Below are 16,878 nucleotides of genomic sequence, written 5' to 3'. Positions count from 1 at the left end.
TAGTACTTGTCAACAAGGAAAACAAATTAAAACATCGTTTAAATCAAAATCTCACATTTCCACAATTAGACCTTTACAACTACTGCATATGGATTTATTTGGTCCCTCAAGGACATCTAGTTTAGGTGGTAAACATTATTGTTTTGTTATTGTTGATGATTATTCAAGATTTACATTGATTATGTTTTTAGCATATAAAGATGAAACATTTTCTTCTTTTACAAAACTCTGTCGTAGAATTCAAAATGAAATAGACTTTCTTATTACTAATATTCAAACCGACCATGGTAGAGAACTTGAAAATGAGAAATTTGAATTGTTTTGTGATGAGTATTGTATTGGACATGATTTTTCAGCACCTAAAACCCCTCAACAAAATGGTATCGTAGAAAGGAAGAATAGAACTTTAGAAGAGATGAGTAGAACAATGCTTTGCGAAAATAATATTCCTAAATATTTTTGGGCCGAAGTTGTTCACACTACATGCTATATTTTAAATCGTGCATTAATTAGACCTATTCTCAAAAAGACTCCTTATGACCTTTGGCATGATAGAAAGCCCAACATTAGTCACTTGCATGTTTTTTGTTGTAAATCTTTTGTGCATAATAATGGTAAGGATAACTTAGGTAAATTTGATTCAAAATCTGATGAAGCAATTCGTCTTAGCTATTCCTTAACTAGCAAAACTTATCATATTTTTTAATAAAAGAACTCTTGTTGTGGAAGAATCTATACAGGTGACATTTGATGAAACTAACATCTCTGCTCAAAAGCAAATTGTTAGTGATGATATAGATTTGGAACCAAACGTGGAAGATTCAAATATCTACAAAGAAGAGAACCAACCATGTAAGTTGGACAAAGAGATTGAACAATCTATTCTCCCACCTCAAGAAGAATAAGGAAATAACGATGATTTGCCAAGAGAATGGAAGTATGTTCATAATCACCCTAAGGATTTAATCCTAGGTGACCCACAAAAGGTATCGAAACTCGCTCTTCATTAGAAACATTTGCAATAACCTGGCTTTTCTCTCACGGATTGAACCTAAAAACTTTCAAGAAGCCGAATTCGATGAACATTGAATAATTTCTATGCATGAAGAGCTCAACCAATTTGAGAGAAACAAAGTGTGGGAACTTGTGCCAAAACCTAAAGGTCATACCATTATCAGTACCAAATGAATCTTTCGAAACAAGCTTAATGAATTTGGCATAATTATAAGAAACAAGGCTAGACTTGTTGCACAAGGATACAATCAAGAAGAAGGTATAAATTTCGATGAAACTTTTGCTCCGGTTGCTAGATTAGAAGCCATTCATATGTTACTTGCATTTGCATGTTTTAGAGATTTCAAACTTTATCAAATGGATGTAAAAAGTGCTTTTCTAAATGGTTTCATAAATGAGGAAGTTTATGTTAAACAACCTCTAGGTTTTGAAGATCATGCTTTTTCAAATCATGTCTTTAAAATATCAAAAGCTTTATATGGTTTGAAACAAGCACCTCGTGCATGGTATGAACAATTAAGTAAATTTTTTATTGAAAATAATTTTACTAGAGGAACGATTGACACAATACTTTTTGTTAAAACTAAAAATGATGATTTACTTATTGTGCAAATATATGTGGATGATATTATATTTGGTGCTACTAATGAAACCTTGTGTAAGGAATTTGCTAAGTGTATGCAAGGTGAGTTTGAAATGAGCATAATGGGGGAGCTAAATTATTTCCTTGGATTTCAAATCAAACGATGCAAGGAAGGAATTTTTATCAACCAAGCTAAATATACAAAAGAACTACTCAAAAAATTTGGTATGAATGACTCAAAAATAGTTTGAACACGTATGAGCATATCCATTAAGCTAGACAAGGATGAAAAAGGTAAGTCCATTGATCAAACAAAATATCGAGATATGATCGGCTCACTTCTTTATTTAACCGCAAGTAGACCTGATATTTTGTTTAGTGTTTGTATGTGTGCTAGATATCAATTAAATCCTAAGGAATCACATCTTAGTGCTGCTAAAAGAATTTTTAGATATCTTGTTGGCACTCAAAATTTGGGATTGTTTTATCCTAAAGGTGTTGCATTTGATTTAATTAGTTACTCGGATGTTGACTTTGCCGGATGTAAACTTGATAGAAAAAGCACCAGTGGCACTTGTCACTTCCTTGGTAACTCATTAGTATCTTGGCTTAGCAAAAAGTAAAATTCTGTAGCTTTATCAAAGGCCGAAACTGAATATATAGCTTCCGGAAGTTGTTGTGCCCAAATACTTTGGATGAAACAATAATTGGAAGACTATGATTTATATTATGATCATATCCCTATTAAATGCGATAATATTAGTGCCATCAATTTAAGTAAAAATCCGGTTCAACACTCACGCATAAAACATATTGAAATTCGACATCATTTTTTAAGAGATCATGTTCAAAAATGGGATATTGTACTTGAATTTGTAAACATCGACAAGCAATTGGCTGATATTTTCACAAAACCCGTAAGTGAGGATCGCTTCAATTTTATTCGTGGCGAGCTTGGAATGTCGATTTCTACTTAAAAGGTTTTGTTGTGACTGTGAAACTTGATTTTTTGTTAAAATGATATATGTGTATTGCTACATTGATATGGAAACATTTATATCAGTTGGATGTTCTCAAGTCCTTCATACATTTATCTTTAACAGTTTGCTATTCTCAACTGTGTATTTTTGTTCTGTATCTTGAGCTTAAGTTAACTTTGCATACATTGATTTTTTTTTACTCTCATGGTATTTTTTTTGCTTTAGCATTACCTTTCCAGCAACACCGACGTCCCATTATGCTTAATTTCTCCTATTAGGCTTAATTTTTTTTTTTCTTCTCATTTTTTTTTTTTTGTTTTGCTAGTAGGCTTAATTTCTTTTATTTTGTTTCTCATTATTTTTTATTAGGCCTAATTTATTTATTTATTTTTTTCACTTTTAAAAAAAAAAAACTTTATACATGATAAAAAAAAAAAAAACCTTCCATCTATTTTTTTTTTGGCCATACACCGACCTTACTTACTCGCCTCTTTCGCCAATTTCTTTCTCTTTTTATCACCTTGGGAGACCCTTGAAGGCCCTGCCCTCGTGCTTTCGCCGAGAGCGACAACTCCTCGCCAACTATTAAAGGGCAAGAACGACGGTGCTCCAAATTAGGGCATGGAAAGTAGCCTGTCGTTTCAGCTCTTTATTTTCGGCCTTTCGTGTGCGTATCTTTACTCACGCATCCTTATACATGCGTTGGAGCAGAGAGAGTTGGGCGTTGACCTAATGGACCTCACTCGTCCTGTTCTGCAATCGGTGAGCCAATTTTGTGACTGCAGTCATCGTCTCTATACAGGACGTCAGTATGAAATGATTGGCTTCAATGTCTGATTGCGTTGCCATTATTTGCTCAATCGATATCATAGGAAGATTGGAAAGAGTAGGAGCCGTGGCATTCGGCTCAGCAGCGCTTAAGGGATCATTCAGGTCCAGAAAGAGAGTGAGGGGACGGAACGAGGCCATGTGGTAGTAGAGAGAGATGTACCAGAAAGGAGGGTAGTTTTTGGCAGCCTTTCTGCTCTGCGTAATCTCTCTGTTCTATCTCTCTCAAGAAGATGAAGAAAGCGATGGAAGCGAATGAGGAAGAAGAAGGAGAAGAGAGTGATTAAGAAGAAGACAGAAGAGAAGAAGACAAGAGGGGGAGAGCGCCGAGGCAGTTGATTGAACCGTCTCGCTTTTGACAGTTGGCTAACGCAAAAGCAAAGCCGCGTGTCCGACGCGTTTTTCAAAGAAAAAGCGAGAGGCGATAGAAGTATGTATAATTGTATATATATATGTATATATATATGTTTAGAATATCTACGTCTTATGTTTGAGGCCCGCGTTAATGCCATTTATCACTATCATTTTCCTCCTCCTCTTCCTCCAGATTCTGAGCCATGATTTCCTTCTAATAATGTCACAGGGAGAGAAAATCCTGTTGATGTTATGTTATGTATTGTTGAGGTAGTATTCTTTTTATTATTATTTTAAACTGATATAGAACTAATATAGACTATGTATTGTGGTGTTGATGTTATGTTATGTATTGTGGTGTCGAGATAGTATGTGTTGATGTAGTATTCTTTTTATTATTATTTTAAACTGATATAGACTATCTAGTAATTATAAATGATGATTTTTTTATTATTATTTAAGGTTTGTTATCTTAGTCTTATATCATGTGTTTGATTAAAGCTTATTTATTACAAATGTGCTAACTTGTGTATCTAGAAAATGAACAGTCATTCAGGGAGCATGACTTGAGGGGGAGCTTTTCTTACTCCCAAAACAAATCAAAACATCATTGTGTGCCATGATCAAAAAGAATTGTTAGACTTATTTATTTTGATGATTTATTTAATTATGTTTTAATTTATTTGGAAGAAAAAAATAGAATCAAAATTTATTTTACCTCATTATTTTTTATCTAAAACTTTTATTCTAAATATTGTTAGAATGTATTTAATAGTTTCTTAAATTAGGAGTTCATTTCAACCCAAAAAACAATGTCCAAATCAGCAGTTCAAACAGCCCAAAACAGAGGTTCAAACAGCCCAGCCCAGCAGCAGTTCAAACGGTTCAAATCTATCAAGCACCGGACATCTGGTCGGTCATCCGGCCAAGGCTTTTCTGCCCAGTTCTACTTCTGTTCGAATTTTCCTCTCAACGGCTTTGTGCTACAACGGTCATTTTTCAAAATAAAGATGTTCCAGACCAACCTTGTAACAACCCAGATTTTTAATTATTATGTAGAATTTATACTAATATTATTTAATCTCAGTTAAGAAAATATATAATTTATTATATATTATTATGTGTAATTTTGTAAAATAATATAATTATTAAAAGTTTAGGGGTCAAAATATAAATAATAATAATAATGATGGACATAATAATAAAATAAATAATTAATTTTCTGTTAGTATGTGATAATGTGTAATTTAATTAAGAATTAATTAATTTATATAATTATATTAAAATATAGGATCAAAAGGTAATTATCTTAAATATCTATTAAGGATAAGAACGAATCTATATAATTATTACTGAATTGCCACGTAGCGCCTTTTCCCCCTATAAATACGGAGGCGCCTGGAGAGGAAACGGCAGAAAAGAAAGAAGAAAGAAAGAAAGAGAGAAAGAAAGGAAAGAAAGAAAAGAGAGGAAAAGAAGGAAAGAATAGTGGAAGCTAAAAGGGTCTTTAATAGTGGAAAGAAAGAGTAAGGTATTAAAGTTAAGGTGAGTTATATTATACCTTGAGTCACCAAAATGTATTTTACTTATGTTTTGACTTACCAAAATCTATTTTATAAAAGTTATGTTTTATTAATATATTTATAAAAGTTATATTTTTGTAAAGATTTCAGTTACGTGGTTTTATTTCTGAATCCTATTCGCTTAAAAGGAAACCCATGGATGTGTGTGTTTTGCTTTTAAAGAATATTTGGCTATGACCTTATATGAAAATATGTTTTGTAAGTACCACCACGGGAGTCCCATGCCTTGGGGACTTAAATAACCATTGGCTTAGTGAGTCCCATGCCTTGGGGGACTGAAATAACCATTGGCTTAGTGAGTCCTATGCCTTGGGGGACTGAAATAACCATGGGCTTAGTGATTGACCACTCTGTGGTCCAGTGTTTGTCGTGGATCCATTGACCAGTGTAGTGCTTGGCACTTAGTGATGTACCGTGGTTATGGTTGTATAGTGATTTCCGTATTACATGTTAAATGATCTAAAGTATATATCAAATGATTTTCGTATTATATGTAACAAGCTCGTTTTGGCCTAATTAATTATCCATGGTGAATTTTATGCCTTATACTCTTAGTATAATATTTCTCACTCTGCCATGAGCTTATAGTTTTTTACCACTTTCAGGTGGCATGTCGGGACCAGCGTGTGGAGTAGACACAAAGCACTTTTATCGATGTATTTTTTTTAATGTAAAAATCGGCCTTTTTGGTCAATACCTTTTGTAATAAAAATAGAAGCTCCAAGGATTATTTTAGTACCCTTATTTAAATATTTCTTCCGCTTGCGTTTATTAAATTGTTTAAAGATTTGGCCGGAGGTAACCTCGGTTACTGGCCATCACGATGCCTAACCCTTGGGTACGGGGAGCGGGTCGTGACAAACCTTGTCTCCTACAATGATCAAATCAGTAATGATTGAATGGATTATATTCAAATGAATACAATAGCTCTATAAGCCTCATGATATATATATATATATATATATACTAGAGCCCAAGTGAACAATACACAGCAACTACATACTTGCTTATAAAAATTCAGAAAACATTTTTTGATTTATAATCACTCTAATCTTTTCTCTAAAAGTTCTCTGCGAAGTATTCTTCAATTTTTGTTTATATCTTTCTCTCAGAAATTATACACTAAGCCTTATAGCCTTAAACTCATCTTTCCTATGTGAGGTTTTTAGAAAAATCAAAATTTCATTTTATATATCTATGTTTGAGAAATAGTTCTTGTAGCTTTTTGTGAAAGTAAAACACATTCTTATGTAAGGTTTTTAGTCGCCGAAGCCTTTTCCCGACTAAATATTTTGGTCGCTAGATTTGTCGTGGGAAAACGGTCGGGGAAGGTTTTGGCGACTAAATTATTTTTAGTCGCCAAAAGTCCTATAAATGGCTACTAATGTTTTAATAGGGAAAGGTACGAGGTATTGGCGACTAAATATTTTTTAGTAGCCAAAAGTCATAAATTGGCGACTAAATATTTAGTCGTCAAAAGTTTTCAAATAAAATTAATTTTCATTTTCAGCGACTAGAACTTTTAGTTGCCCAAAGTATCATTTATTATTAGCTACTAAATATTTAGTCGCAAAAAAAAAATTAATTTTCATATATTTTTTTAGCTACTAAACTATTTAGTTGCCTAAAGTCTCATATATTTTTTACTACTAAATTTTTAGTTGCAAAAAATCTTTGGTTTGTTTTTGGCTACTAAATTTTTAGTAGCCAACAAGTTTTATTTTGTTTTTTTGGCTACTAAACATTTAGTCACCAAAAACTTTATTTAGTGTTATTTTTTATTTTATTTTTTTATTATTAATTTATGCACAACCTGTATTTATTTCGTGCAACCTGCACCCTGTATATAAACAAAACAATACATATGTCTATTTCTATTTCACTTTCAACCATCCGAAAATTTGGTCTTGTAACATCAAATTCTATACAAACCAAATATAAACCAACCCCAAAAAATAATTCCACACAAACAGATAATCATACAAAAATGATGTCCTTCGTATACAAAAAAGAAATATCCACTAGTAATCTATACCACCAGAAAATAACTTCATCTCTGTTGGATCAACAACTATTGCAGTAATCACTACAATAAAAAGCACATTTGGCGACTAAATTTTTGTCGCCAAAAGTCCATTTTTAGTCGCCAAAAGTCGACTTTTCACTTTCCTCGACTAAATATTTTAGTCGCCGATTTTGTCGCGAATACATGGTCACCGGAGGTATTGGCGACTAAAAAAAGTTTTAGTCGGCAAAAAACATACATTTAGCGACCAAAGCTTTTGTCGCCAATAGTCAATTACATTTTTGAAAATTATACATTTAGCGACTAATCTTTTAGTTGCCAATAATGAATTTTTTTTATTTATACATTTGCCGACTATTTTTTTCGTCGCCAATAGTCAAGCTTTTGGCGACTAATTCCATTTTAGTCGCCAAAAGCATATTTCAGAAAAAAAAAAAAATTACCCTATTTTGTTCCTAAGTTTCGAACAACCAACCTCCCACATTCTAAACCTTTACCAACACACTCTCCCCACTATGCTAGTACAACATCACATTAATATAAATGCAACATATATTATTTATATAGTATATTGACCGGTATTAATACAAAACTATATATATAAAAAATAATTATTTTTATTTAATATAATTTATGTAAAAAATAAATTATTTACTAAAAAAAAATAGGAGACCACTTTTGGCGACTAAATCTGTTTTTTAGTCGCCAATTCTATACTTTTTGGCTACTAATTACTTTTTTGTCGCTAAAAGAATTAATTCCTGCCTAAAACCTCCACTTTTGGCGACTAAACTGAATTTTAGTCGCCAAAACCCTCCACTTTGGGCGACCAAACTGAATATTAGTCGCAAATTGTTGACTTTTAGCTACTAAAGATTTTTTAGTAGCCAAAAAGCTTCACTTTTGGCTACAAAATTTTTTTGTCAGAAAAACACGTATAATCGGCGACCAAACTATTTTTTAGTCGCCAAAACCTATACTTTTGGCTACTAAATGTTTTTAGTCTCCAAAAACTTGACTTTTTGCTACTAAAATTTTTTTAGTCGCTAAAACCCATATAATCGGCGACTAAACTGATTTTTAGTCGCCAATAACTATACATTTGGCTACTAAACTATTTTAGTCGCCAAAAGTCTTCACTTTTGGCTACTAATTCCATTTTGGTCGCCGAAAGTGCTACTTTCAGCGACGAAATCTTTTTTTTAGTCGCCATTTGTGCTTTTTGTTGTAGTGAATTGGTAGTGGAAAAACTTAAGTTTGTAAAAGTCTTCCAGTAACAAGGTCCCATACCTACAATATGAAAATAAGTCATTAGATAATTCACCCATCGAAGTCTACAACTTTTCCCAAACCTTAACAAACCTGAAAAATGAGAGAGAAAAAAATCCAAAATCAATAACAATCCAAAATCATCTAACTTGCGCAGCTTAACATGCATAAACATTCTAAGAACATGCAATGAATAACAGAAGCCATGCACAACAGAAAAAGAAAAACAATGACTGTGAAACAAAGTTGTCTAATTTGTAAGTAGAAATCTTCATGTAATATTAGCATGGTGATGCTGGACGTTCAGCAAAAGAAAAAGAAAGGCTAGAAAAAAAAAGAAAAAGAATAGAAGAAACCCTTATTCTCTTATCTCAATATCCAAAGAAAAAGAAGAAATTCTAACCTCAATTGACTGATTTCTCCTTCTCTTTCTTTGCCCCTCCCCGCCTGCAAACCATGCAACAAACATATTATGGGATTGGGTTCCTTAAATTTATTTGTGCCCATTTAATTGGATTACTATCTGGTTTTGGGATTGGTTTCTCTCTGCTGTAAGTAAAGAATTTCATTTGTTCTATTACTTGATTTGATTTCATCCTCTGGTCTTGCCACATTGGCATCATACAAGTCTTGGGATCCCCATTTGCTTTGTTTCAATTTGTGTAGTAAGCGTACCAAAATTTAATCTCTTTTATTTAAACAAAATCTCTATATATAGGCTTGGAAATTTTACACTGTTCTTCAGGTTCAGAGCACATTTTAATAGAGCTAGCCAGCTTGCTTCCTCATGTTCATAGAACCAATTGGTGTTCCCACATAGTAGGATCATAAATCTAGTTAGAGTTTTCACATTATAACTTATGCTTTCTGATGAACCCCATCCTTATTAGAATGAATGAAACGGAAGTTGTAAAAAATGATCAATTTCTTTTGTGGTCCACCAAATAATTCTTCCCCAGGAGAAAAGAGAAAAAAGAAAATTAAACGTTGCTCAAGTCAAGAGCACTTGTCATTGGATATTTGAACTCAAGTCCAATCTATAGAATTGTCTATTGGATTTCTCTATAACTTACAGCTAATATGTAATAATTTGAGCGCTGAGAGTGATTACTTGTACTTCTGTAGGCATCCTTTCTTTTGGTCACATAAGGTTATCCTAAAACCCTACCTAACCCGACACCTAGTTAAGATGATGTTCCACTTTTGTATTGAGAGAACCTTATAGAAATTTGTCTTCTTTTATGACTCTGTGGGGCTTGGCTAATTATGCAGTGGTTTGATTTGCTATTAATGTCTATCTCTCTGATGATCTTCATTAATGTCTATCTCTCAATAAAATCACAATAGTCTGTAACAGAGTTACAATGGTGTACATATATTGGTGACCATGTTCAATTGTGAAAGCAGATTCAAACAATTTACAACCAATTTCTTCAAAGTAGATCACATTACAATGACTTCAACACTAACTATGTAACGCCCTCAAAAAAATAAACCCATTAAATATATATATATATCATCAACATGCAAGGTTAAAAAGGAACCAATTCATTATAACATTCATCAGAGTTTTACTAACTAAAAACATTACATGTAACATCCAATTAAATGCCCTACAGGCTTGCATCTTTCCAAGCCAACACTTGGACACAAAAGTATGAGTTCTAACTCAAATACAAATAAAGCCCTAGGCTTGAGTGTTTACATGTACTAACAAATAAAAACAAATAACTGAAATTAGTCTTCCAAAATCCAAGTCCTTCCAAGCTAAGTCCTTGGAGGTAGCTTATCACCTGAACCTGAAAATGATGTTCCCATATAGGGTGAGCCACAGCCCAGTAGAAATATACTAAACCAAATATAAGTATTGAATAAAGCAGTAGCATTCAATAGATGGTTAACCAAGATAATCATTTACATCATTATGCAGTCTCATGACCCTAATGTCTAAGACACGTTTTACTTCCCAACATTATCAGTATGGCTCAGAACCTGGCCAAACTTACAACAGTGAACTATATATATATATAATATTCACATTCTTCCAATGTCAATAAACAAATGAGACTCAGGCTCAAATCAAAACACTTCATACTTTCAGTTGATACACATTTTAGTGCTGTATCAATAAAAACACTTCAATATAAATAAGCACACATAAAAGTGATGCTAATGGAGTCCATCCCCTATCTCCTCCCAAACAAAATCCGGTTTAGAGGTCCATCCCATATCTTCCCCTAAACCGTGGAGTACATCCACTATCTCCTCCCATACAAAACAATGTATGTAAACACATAACATATACAACACACAATCAATACACATAATGTCTGTATTAATTCAACAGTCAAAATTGATGACTTAATCAATGATTAGTTTCAGTTATCCCTAATCCACATGCAGTGTCTACAACAATCACGACTATCCTCCACCGATAGTCCAAAACAGTTATTTCTAGACTTGGAAATAAATATACCAACAATTCAATAGGCGAGTGATTTAAATTATCCAACTACGCCATTTAATCAATGAATTCCCCAATTCCATGAATTTAACCATATTTCCCCAATTCCATGAATTAATTATACAAATTAATTTATTAATACAGCTAGGATTTTTCCCAAAATTACCAAAGTACCCCCAACATATCAAAATACTAAAACTTAGAACAAAACTTATAAGATGGAGTAGGAAATCCCTACCTCGAAGAAAATAACCCGAATGGAGAAGACAGAGATGAATACCCAAATTCCAAAATGCTCCAAATCACCAAATGTTCAGATTAAATGGAAGCCCTCGACTCACTCTATCTTTTTAATAAAGGATCTAAGGTAGAAACCCACTCTAAGTAGATCAAACCTAAGAGAGAAGGTGAGTAGAGGAAGAGAGAACTCGGAACTAGGGTTTTGGGATCAAAAGAATGTAAAAAAAAACATTTTAAAAACCGCTGCTGCGTATTTAAACTGGACAGGCTCGCTCGAGCGAAGACTTGGTCGCTCGAGCGACCAGACACACGAAAACCTCGCTCGAGCGAAGAAAAGCTCGCTCGAGCCAAGAATGCAATGCTTCAGGTCTGCAACCCAGAAGCACGCTCGAGCGAGAAACTCAAAAACAAACACATCGCTCGCTCGAGCGAAGAAAAACTCGCTCGAGCGAAGAAACACTACTCTCAGATCTATACTAGACGCAATCGCTCGCTTGAGCGAAGAAAAGCTGGATCGAGCCAGAAGACACAAAATACAACCCTCGCTCGAGCGACCAAGCCCTGGCTTGAGCGACCAACCCAAAAACTGGACAGCAACACTTGGTTTACGAACCCAACCAACCTGAAACAAACCTGCCCAACACATCCTATAACTCCAAATGAGAAAATAAAGGACGACAACAATAATTACACAATGACAGAACAAACGGAACCTAAGTCCGGATATAATAATCAAATGGGAAAAGACCGAGGTCGCTATAACCTCCCCCCCTTCAAAGAATTTCGTCCCCGAAATTGAGCATAAGTTTGATTTTAAAATGACAATTCAATAGTACACAACTTGACCCAAAACTGGTCATTTCATCTCTTTATCAAGAAGCATTTTACAATATATATATAAAACAACATATATTTCAACCTGCATCACTATTATGCATTATTCCTTTCAATGTTAGCAATTCCCATATCATATTCAATTGCATGATATATATAACCTATTCAACAATGTAATCAACATATGCAATGTTACACTAAACTTCTATAATGAAGCAAGTTTCAAGATACACCCATTTACCAAAACATACTCAATGTTTTACAACTTAAGACATATGTAAGGCTCTTAAGTTCAACAATATTACAAAATCTAAATACAAGATTACAAATCGATAAACATGTCCGGGTATTTCTGGCGGACTTCCAACTCACGTTCCCAAGTGGCTTCCTCCACTCCGTGATGTTTCCACAAAACTTTGACCAAAGGGATGGTTTTGCCTCGCAAAACTTGATCCCGCCTATCCAAGACCCGAATCGGTCTCTCCTCATACGAGACATCCTCATCAACCACTAAATCGGTCCAATCCAACACATGTGATGGATCCGGCTCATACTTCCGAAGCATACTCACATGAAACACGTCATGTACTCCGGACAACTGCGGTGGCAAAGCTAAGCGATAGGCAGCCTCGCTAATCCTCCCAAGGATCTCAAAAGGACCAATGAACCGAGGGGACAACTTCCCGCTCTTCCCAAACCTCATCAAACCCCGTCTAGGTGATATCTTCAGAAAGACATGATCACCCACCTCAAACACCAAAGGTCTCCTCCTACGGTCGGCATAAGATTTCTGACGACTCTGTGCTGTAACAAGCCTCTTACGGATAAGCTCAACTTTCTCCGTCGTTTCCCTCACCAACTTCGGACCCAACAGAGGTGCATCACCCACCTCGGCCCAACAAACAGGAGATCTACATGGTCGGCCATACAAGGCCTCAAACGGTGCCATACCGATACTAGACTGGAAACTGTTGTTGTAGGCAAACTCCACCAACGGCAAGTGCCTCTCCCACGACCCACTAAAGTCTAGAACACAACCCCGAAGCATATCCTCAAGGATCTGAATAGTACGCTCGGACTGCCCGTTAGTCTGTCGATGATAAGCCGTGCTAAAGGTCAACTTAGTGCCTAAGGCACTTTGCAAACTCTGCCACAACCTGGCAGTAAAACGAGGATCTCTATCTAAGACGATCGTCACTGGAACCCCGTGTAACCTCACTATGTCCCGAATATATAAATCGGCCAGATGATCGACTGAATCTCTAACACGCATAGGAATAAAGTGCGCCGACTTAGTCAACCGGTCCACAACTACCCAAATAGCATCACTACCCCGCTGAGTCCTTGGAAGACCCACAACGAAGTCCATAGTAACATGTTCCCACTTCCACTCGGCAATAGGCAAGGGTTGCAACAAACCCGCTGGCCTCTGATGTTCAGCCTTCACTTGCTGACAAGTAAGGCACTTAGATACGAAAGCTGCCACATCTCTCTTCATACCCCGCCACCAGAACTGGCGACCCAAATCCCGATACATCTTAGTACCTCCCGGATGCACCGCAAGGCGTGAATGACGGAGTACCTCCTCTTGGCAAGACTCCGGCACAAACAGACGGTCTCGGTATCTCACACTCAGGTCGGAATACACCGTCAAACCCTTCTCAACCTTTCCACCGGAAATCTTCTCACGGAGAGATTCTACCTCAAGGTCACTTCTCTGAGCCTCTAACACTCGAGTCATAAGTGTAGGTTGTGCAACAACAGAAAACAAGGCCGCAGCCTCAACGGATTCGCCCAAAAGTAAATCAAACTCCCCAAGTGCACCCAACATCTCCCATTCTCGGATGGCTATACTAGCTATGCCACCAACAGGTTTCCTGCTAAGGGCATTGGCCACCACAGTGGCCTTTCCCGGATGATAATGTAACTCAAAGTCATAATCCTCTATGAACTCCATCCACCTCCTCTGCCTCAAGTTCAAGTCTTTCTGTGTAAACAAATATTTCAAACTCTTATGATCCGAGAATACCTCGAATCTCTCACCATAAAGATAATGCCTCCAAATCTTCAAGGCAAATATCACAGCTGCTAACTCTAGATCGTGCGTAGGGTAATTCTGCTCGTGAATTTTCAACTGACGTGAGCCATAGGCAACCACTTTCCCCTCCTGCATCAATACACAACCCAGACCTTCTCGTGAGGCGTCACAATGGACTGCATAACCCAACCCTCTCTCTGGAATAATCAAGACTGGTGCGGTAGTCAGTCCAACTTTCAACTCTTGGAACGAGTTTTCACAAGTCTCACTCCATACAAATTTGACTCCCTTCCGAGTCAATCTAGTCAAAGGCGAAGCTAATCTGGAGAAATCTTTCACAAACCGACGATAATACCCAGCTAACCCCAGAAAACTGCGGATCTCAAACACACTCTTAGGCTGTGCCCAATCTTGCACCGCCTCAGTCTTGGATGTATCAACAGACACTCCTTCCCCAGAAACTACATGGCCTAAGAACTTGACCTCTTCTAGCCAAAACTCACACTTCCCAAACTTAGCATAAAGCTTATGACCTCTAAGTAACTCAAGCACCACTCTCAAGTGTTCCTTGTGCTTCTCCTCAGAAGGTGAATAGATAAGGATGTCGTCCACGAAGACGACTACGAAACGATCTAAAAATTCTCGGAATATCCGGTTCATCAGATCCATAAAAACTGCCGGTGCATTGGTGAGCCCAAATGGCATCACCAGAAACTCATAGTGGCCATACCGTGTACGGAATGCCGTCTTCGGAATATCCTCCTCCCTGACTCTTAACTGATGATAACCCGATCTCAAGTCTATCTTCGAGAAACAACGGGAACCTTTCAACTGATCGAACAGATCATCTATACGAGGCATAGGGTACTTATTCTTAACGGTAGCCCGATTCAATTTTCAGTAATCTATACAAAGTCTCAAAGCACCACCTTTCTTTTTAACAAAGAGGGCCGGTGCTCCCCACGGCGAAACACTAGGACGTATATAGCCCTTGTCTAGTAACTCCTGGAGCTGAATCTTCAACTCAACTAACTCGGCTGGGGCAAAATGATAAGGTGCCATAGAAATCGGCGCCGTACCGGGCACTAGGTCAATAGAGAATTCAATCTCTCGATGCGGTGGCAAACCAACAAGATCCTCGGGAAAGACATCCGACTACTCACAAACCACCCTTGGCAATACAATCTGAGTCTCATCATCCTCACTAATCGAAAGGTTAGCAAGTAGACCACTAAGCTCACTCCGTCCTCGCAGAACATACCCCGGTGGCAACACATTACCAACCCGGTCCCCCAGAAAATCAAAATACTCTCCGCTCATGGTACAACAAGTGACCCTCTGGCGGTAGCAATCAATAACTGCCCGGTATGACAATAACCAGTCCATACCCAAAATAACATCGAAACCCCTCATAGGCATAACTACAAAGGAAAATGGGATTCTATGATAATCAACCTCTATATCACAACCCCTAACACCTTGTTTCAAAATCAATTCACCCCCAAGAGGTGACACTACACAAATAGGAGATGCTAACTGTGCTAACTCCAACTCCAAAACAGATGCAAATGCAGCAGACACAAAGGAATGAGATGCACCCGTATCAATCAAAACATTAGCAATCGAGTTGCAAAACAAGAAGGTACCTCTCACAACTGATGGTGCCGGCACAAGATCCTGCGCGGTAACAGCATACACGCGCCCAGACGACCTCTGATCAACCTGTTCACCCCTAGGAGCATAAGATTGCTGCACCGACTGGGACGATGAAGCCCCCTGATTGGCCCTCGAGGCCTGACCCGACTGAGCTGGCTGCTGACCCTGAATCGGCCTCAAACCAGATGCACCAGGTGTGCCACCCAACTGCGGGCAATACCTCTTCATATGCCCTGGCTGACCACACTGATAACACGAGAGTGGCTGGCCTCTACCCTGACTCTGGCTCTGAGATCGAGCCGAAGATGATGCTGCTCTCTGCACTCCTCCCCTCTGAGGACAAACTGGAGACTTATGGCCCAGCTGGCCACACTTGAAACAGGTAATGTCTCCCTGATTGCCTTTCCCCGAACTAGCACTCGGCACAAGAAAAGTCGATCTAGAAAAGCTACCCTGAGACTACTGAGGATTAAAACCCTTCTGTCTCCTACCATCACTCTGACCATCCTGACTCCTCTTGGAGCCCTTCTGTCCTTCCTCCTCCTCCTGCATCATGATTTCCATGTGGGCTGCAGCATCAACCATACGCCCATAATCCCGAATCATAGTTCCCCCAACTCTCAGCTTGAGGCCACGCCTCAACTTCTTCTCAAACTCAATACAACGACGTTCCTCAGACGCCACCAACTCAGGTGCAAACCTGGACAAACTAGTAAATGCAGCCTCAAACTCAGCCACAGAAGAACTCGCCTGCTTAAGCTGACAAAACTGGTCTCTCAGCTTCTCCCTGACTGTTGGAGATAAGAACTTCTCCTGGAAAGCATTCACAAAAGCCTCCCATGTACCTCCTATATGACCCTTAGTAAACTTCCACCACTGACCCGCATCCCCCTTCAGCTGGAAAGATGCCAAGGTCACCTTCAACCCCTTGTCTTCGATGCCAAGCATCTCAAACGTCTTCGTTGTCTGTTCGAGCCATTCATCTGCCTTAAGCGGCTCTTTAGGATCA

At 37.4% G+C, this 16,878-nt stretch overlaps 1 long non-coding RNA gene across 1 annotated transcript; it reads left to right on the top strand.

The window, feature by feature from the left end:
- Positions 1 to 5,225: 5,225 nt before the first annotated feature.
- LOC145796719 (uncharacterized) lies at positions 5,226 to 6,092 on the top strand. The gene is made up of 2 exons (XR_014337207.1): positions 5,226 to 5,304; positions 5,948 to 6,092. It is a non-coding gene; the product is annotated as an uncharacterized LOC145796719 (long non-coding RNA).
- The last annotated feature ends 10,786 nt before the right edge of the window (positions 6,093 to 16,878 follow it).

Source organism: Camellia sinensis, chromosome 8, assembly GCF_055761805.1.
Source record: "Camellia sinensis isolate YWXY chromosome 8, ASM5576180v1, whole genome shotgun sequence".
Classification (NCBI taxonomy): Eukaryota; Viridiplantae; Streptophyta; class Magnoliopsida; order Ericales; family Theaceae; genus Camellia; species Camellia sinensis.
This window is presented reverse-complemented; position numbering and strand designations above follow the sequence as displayed.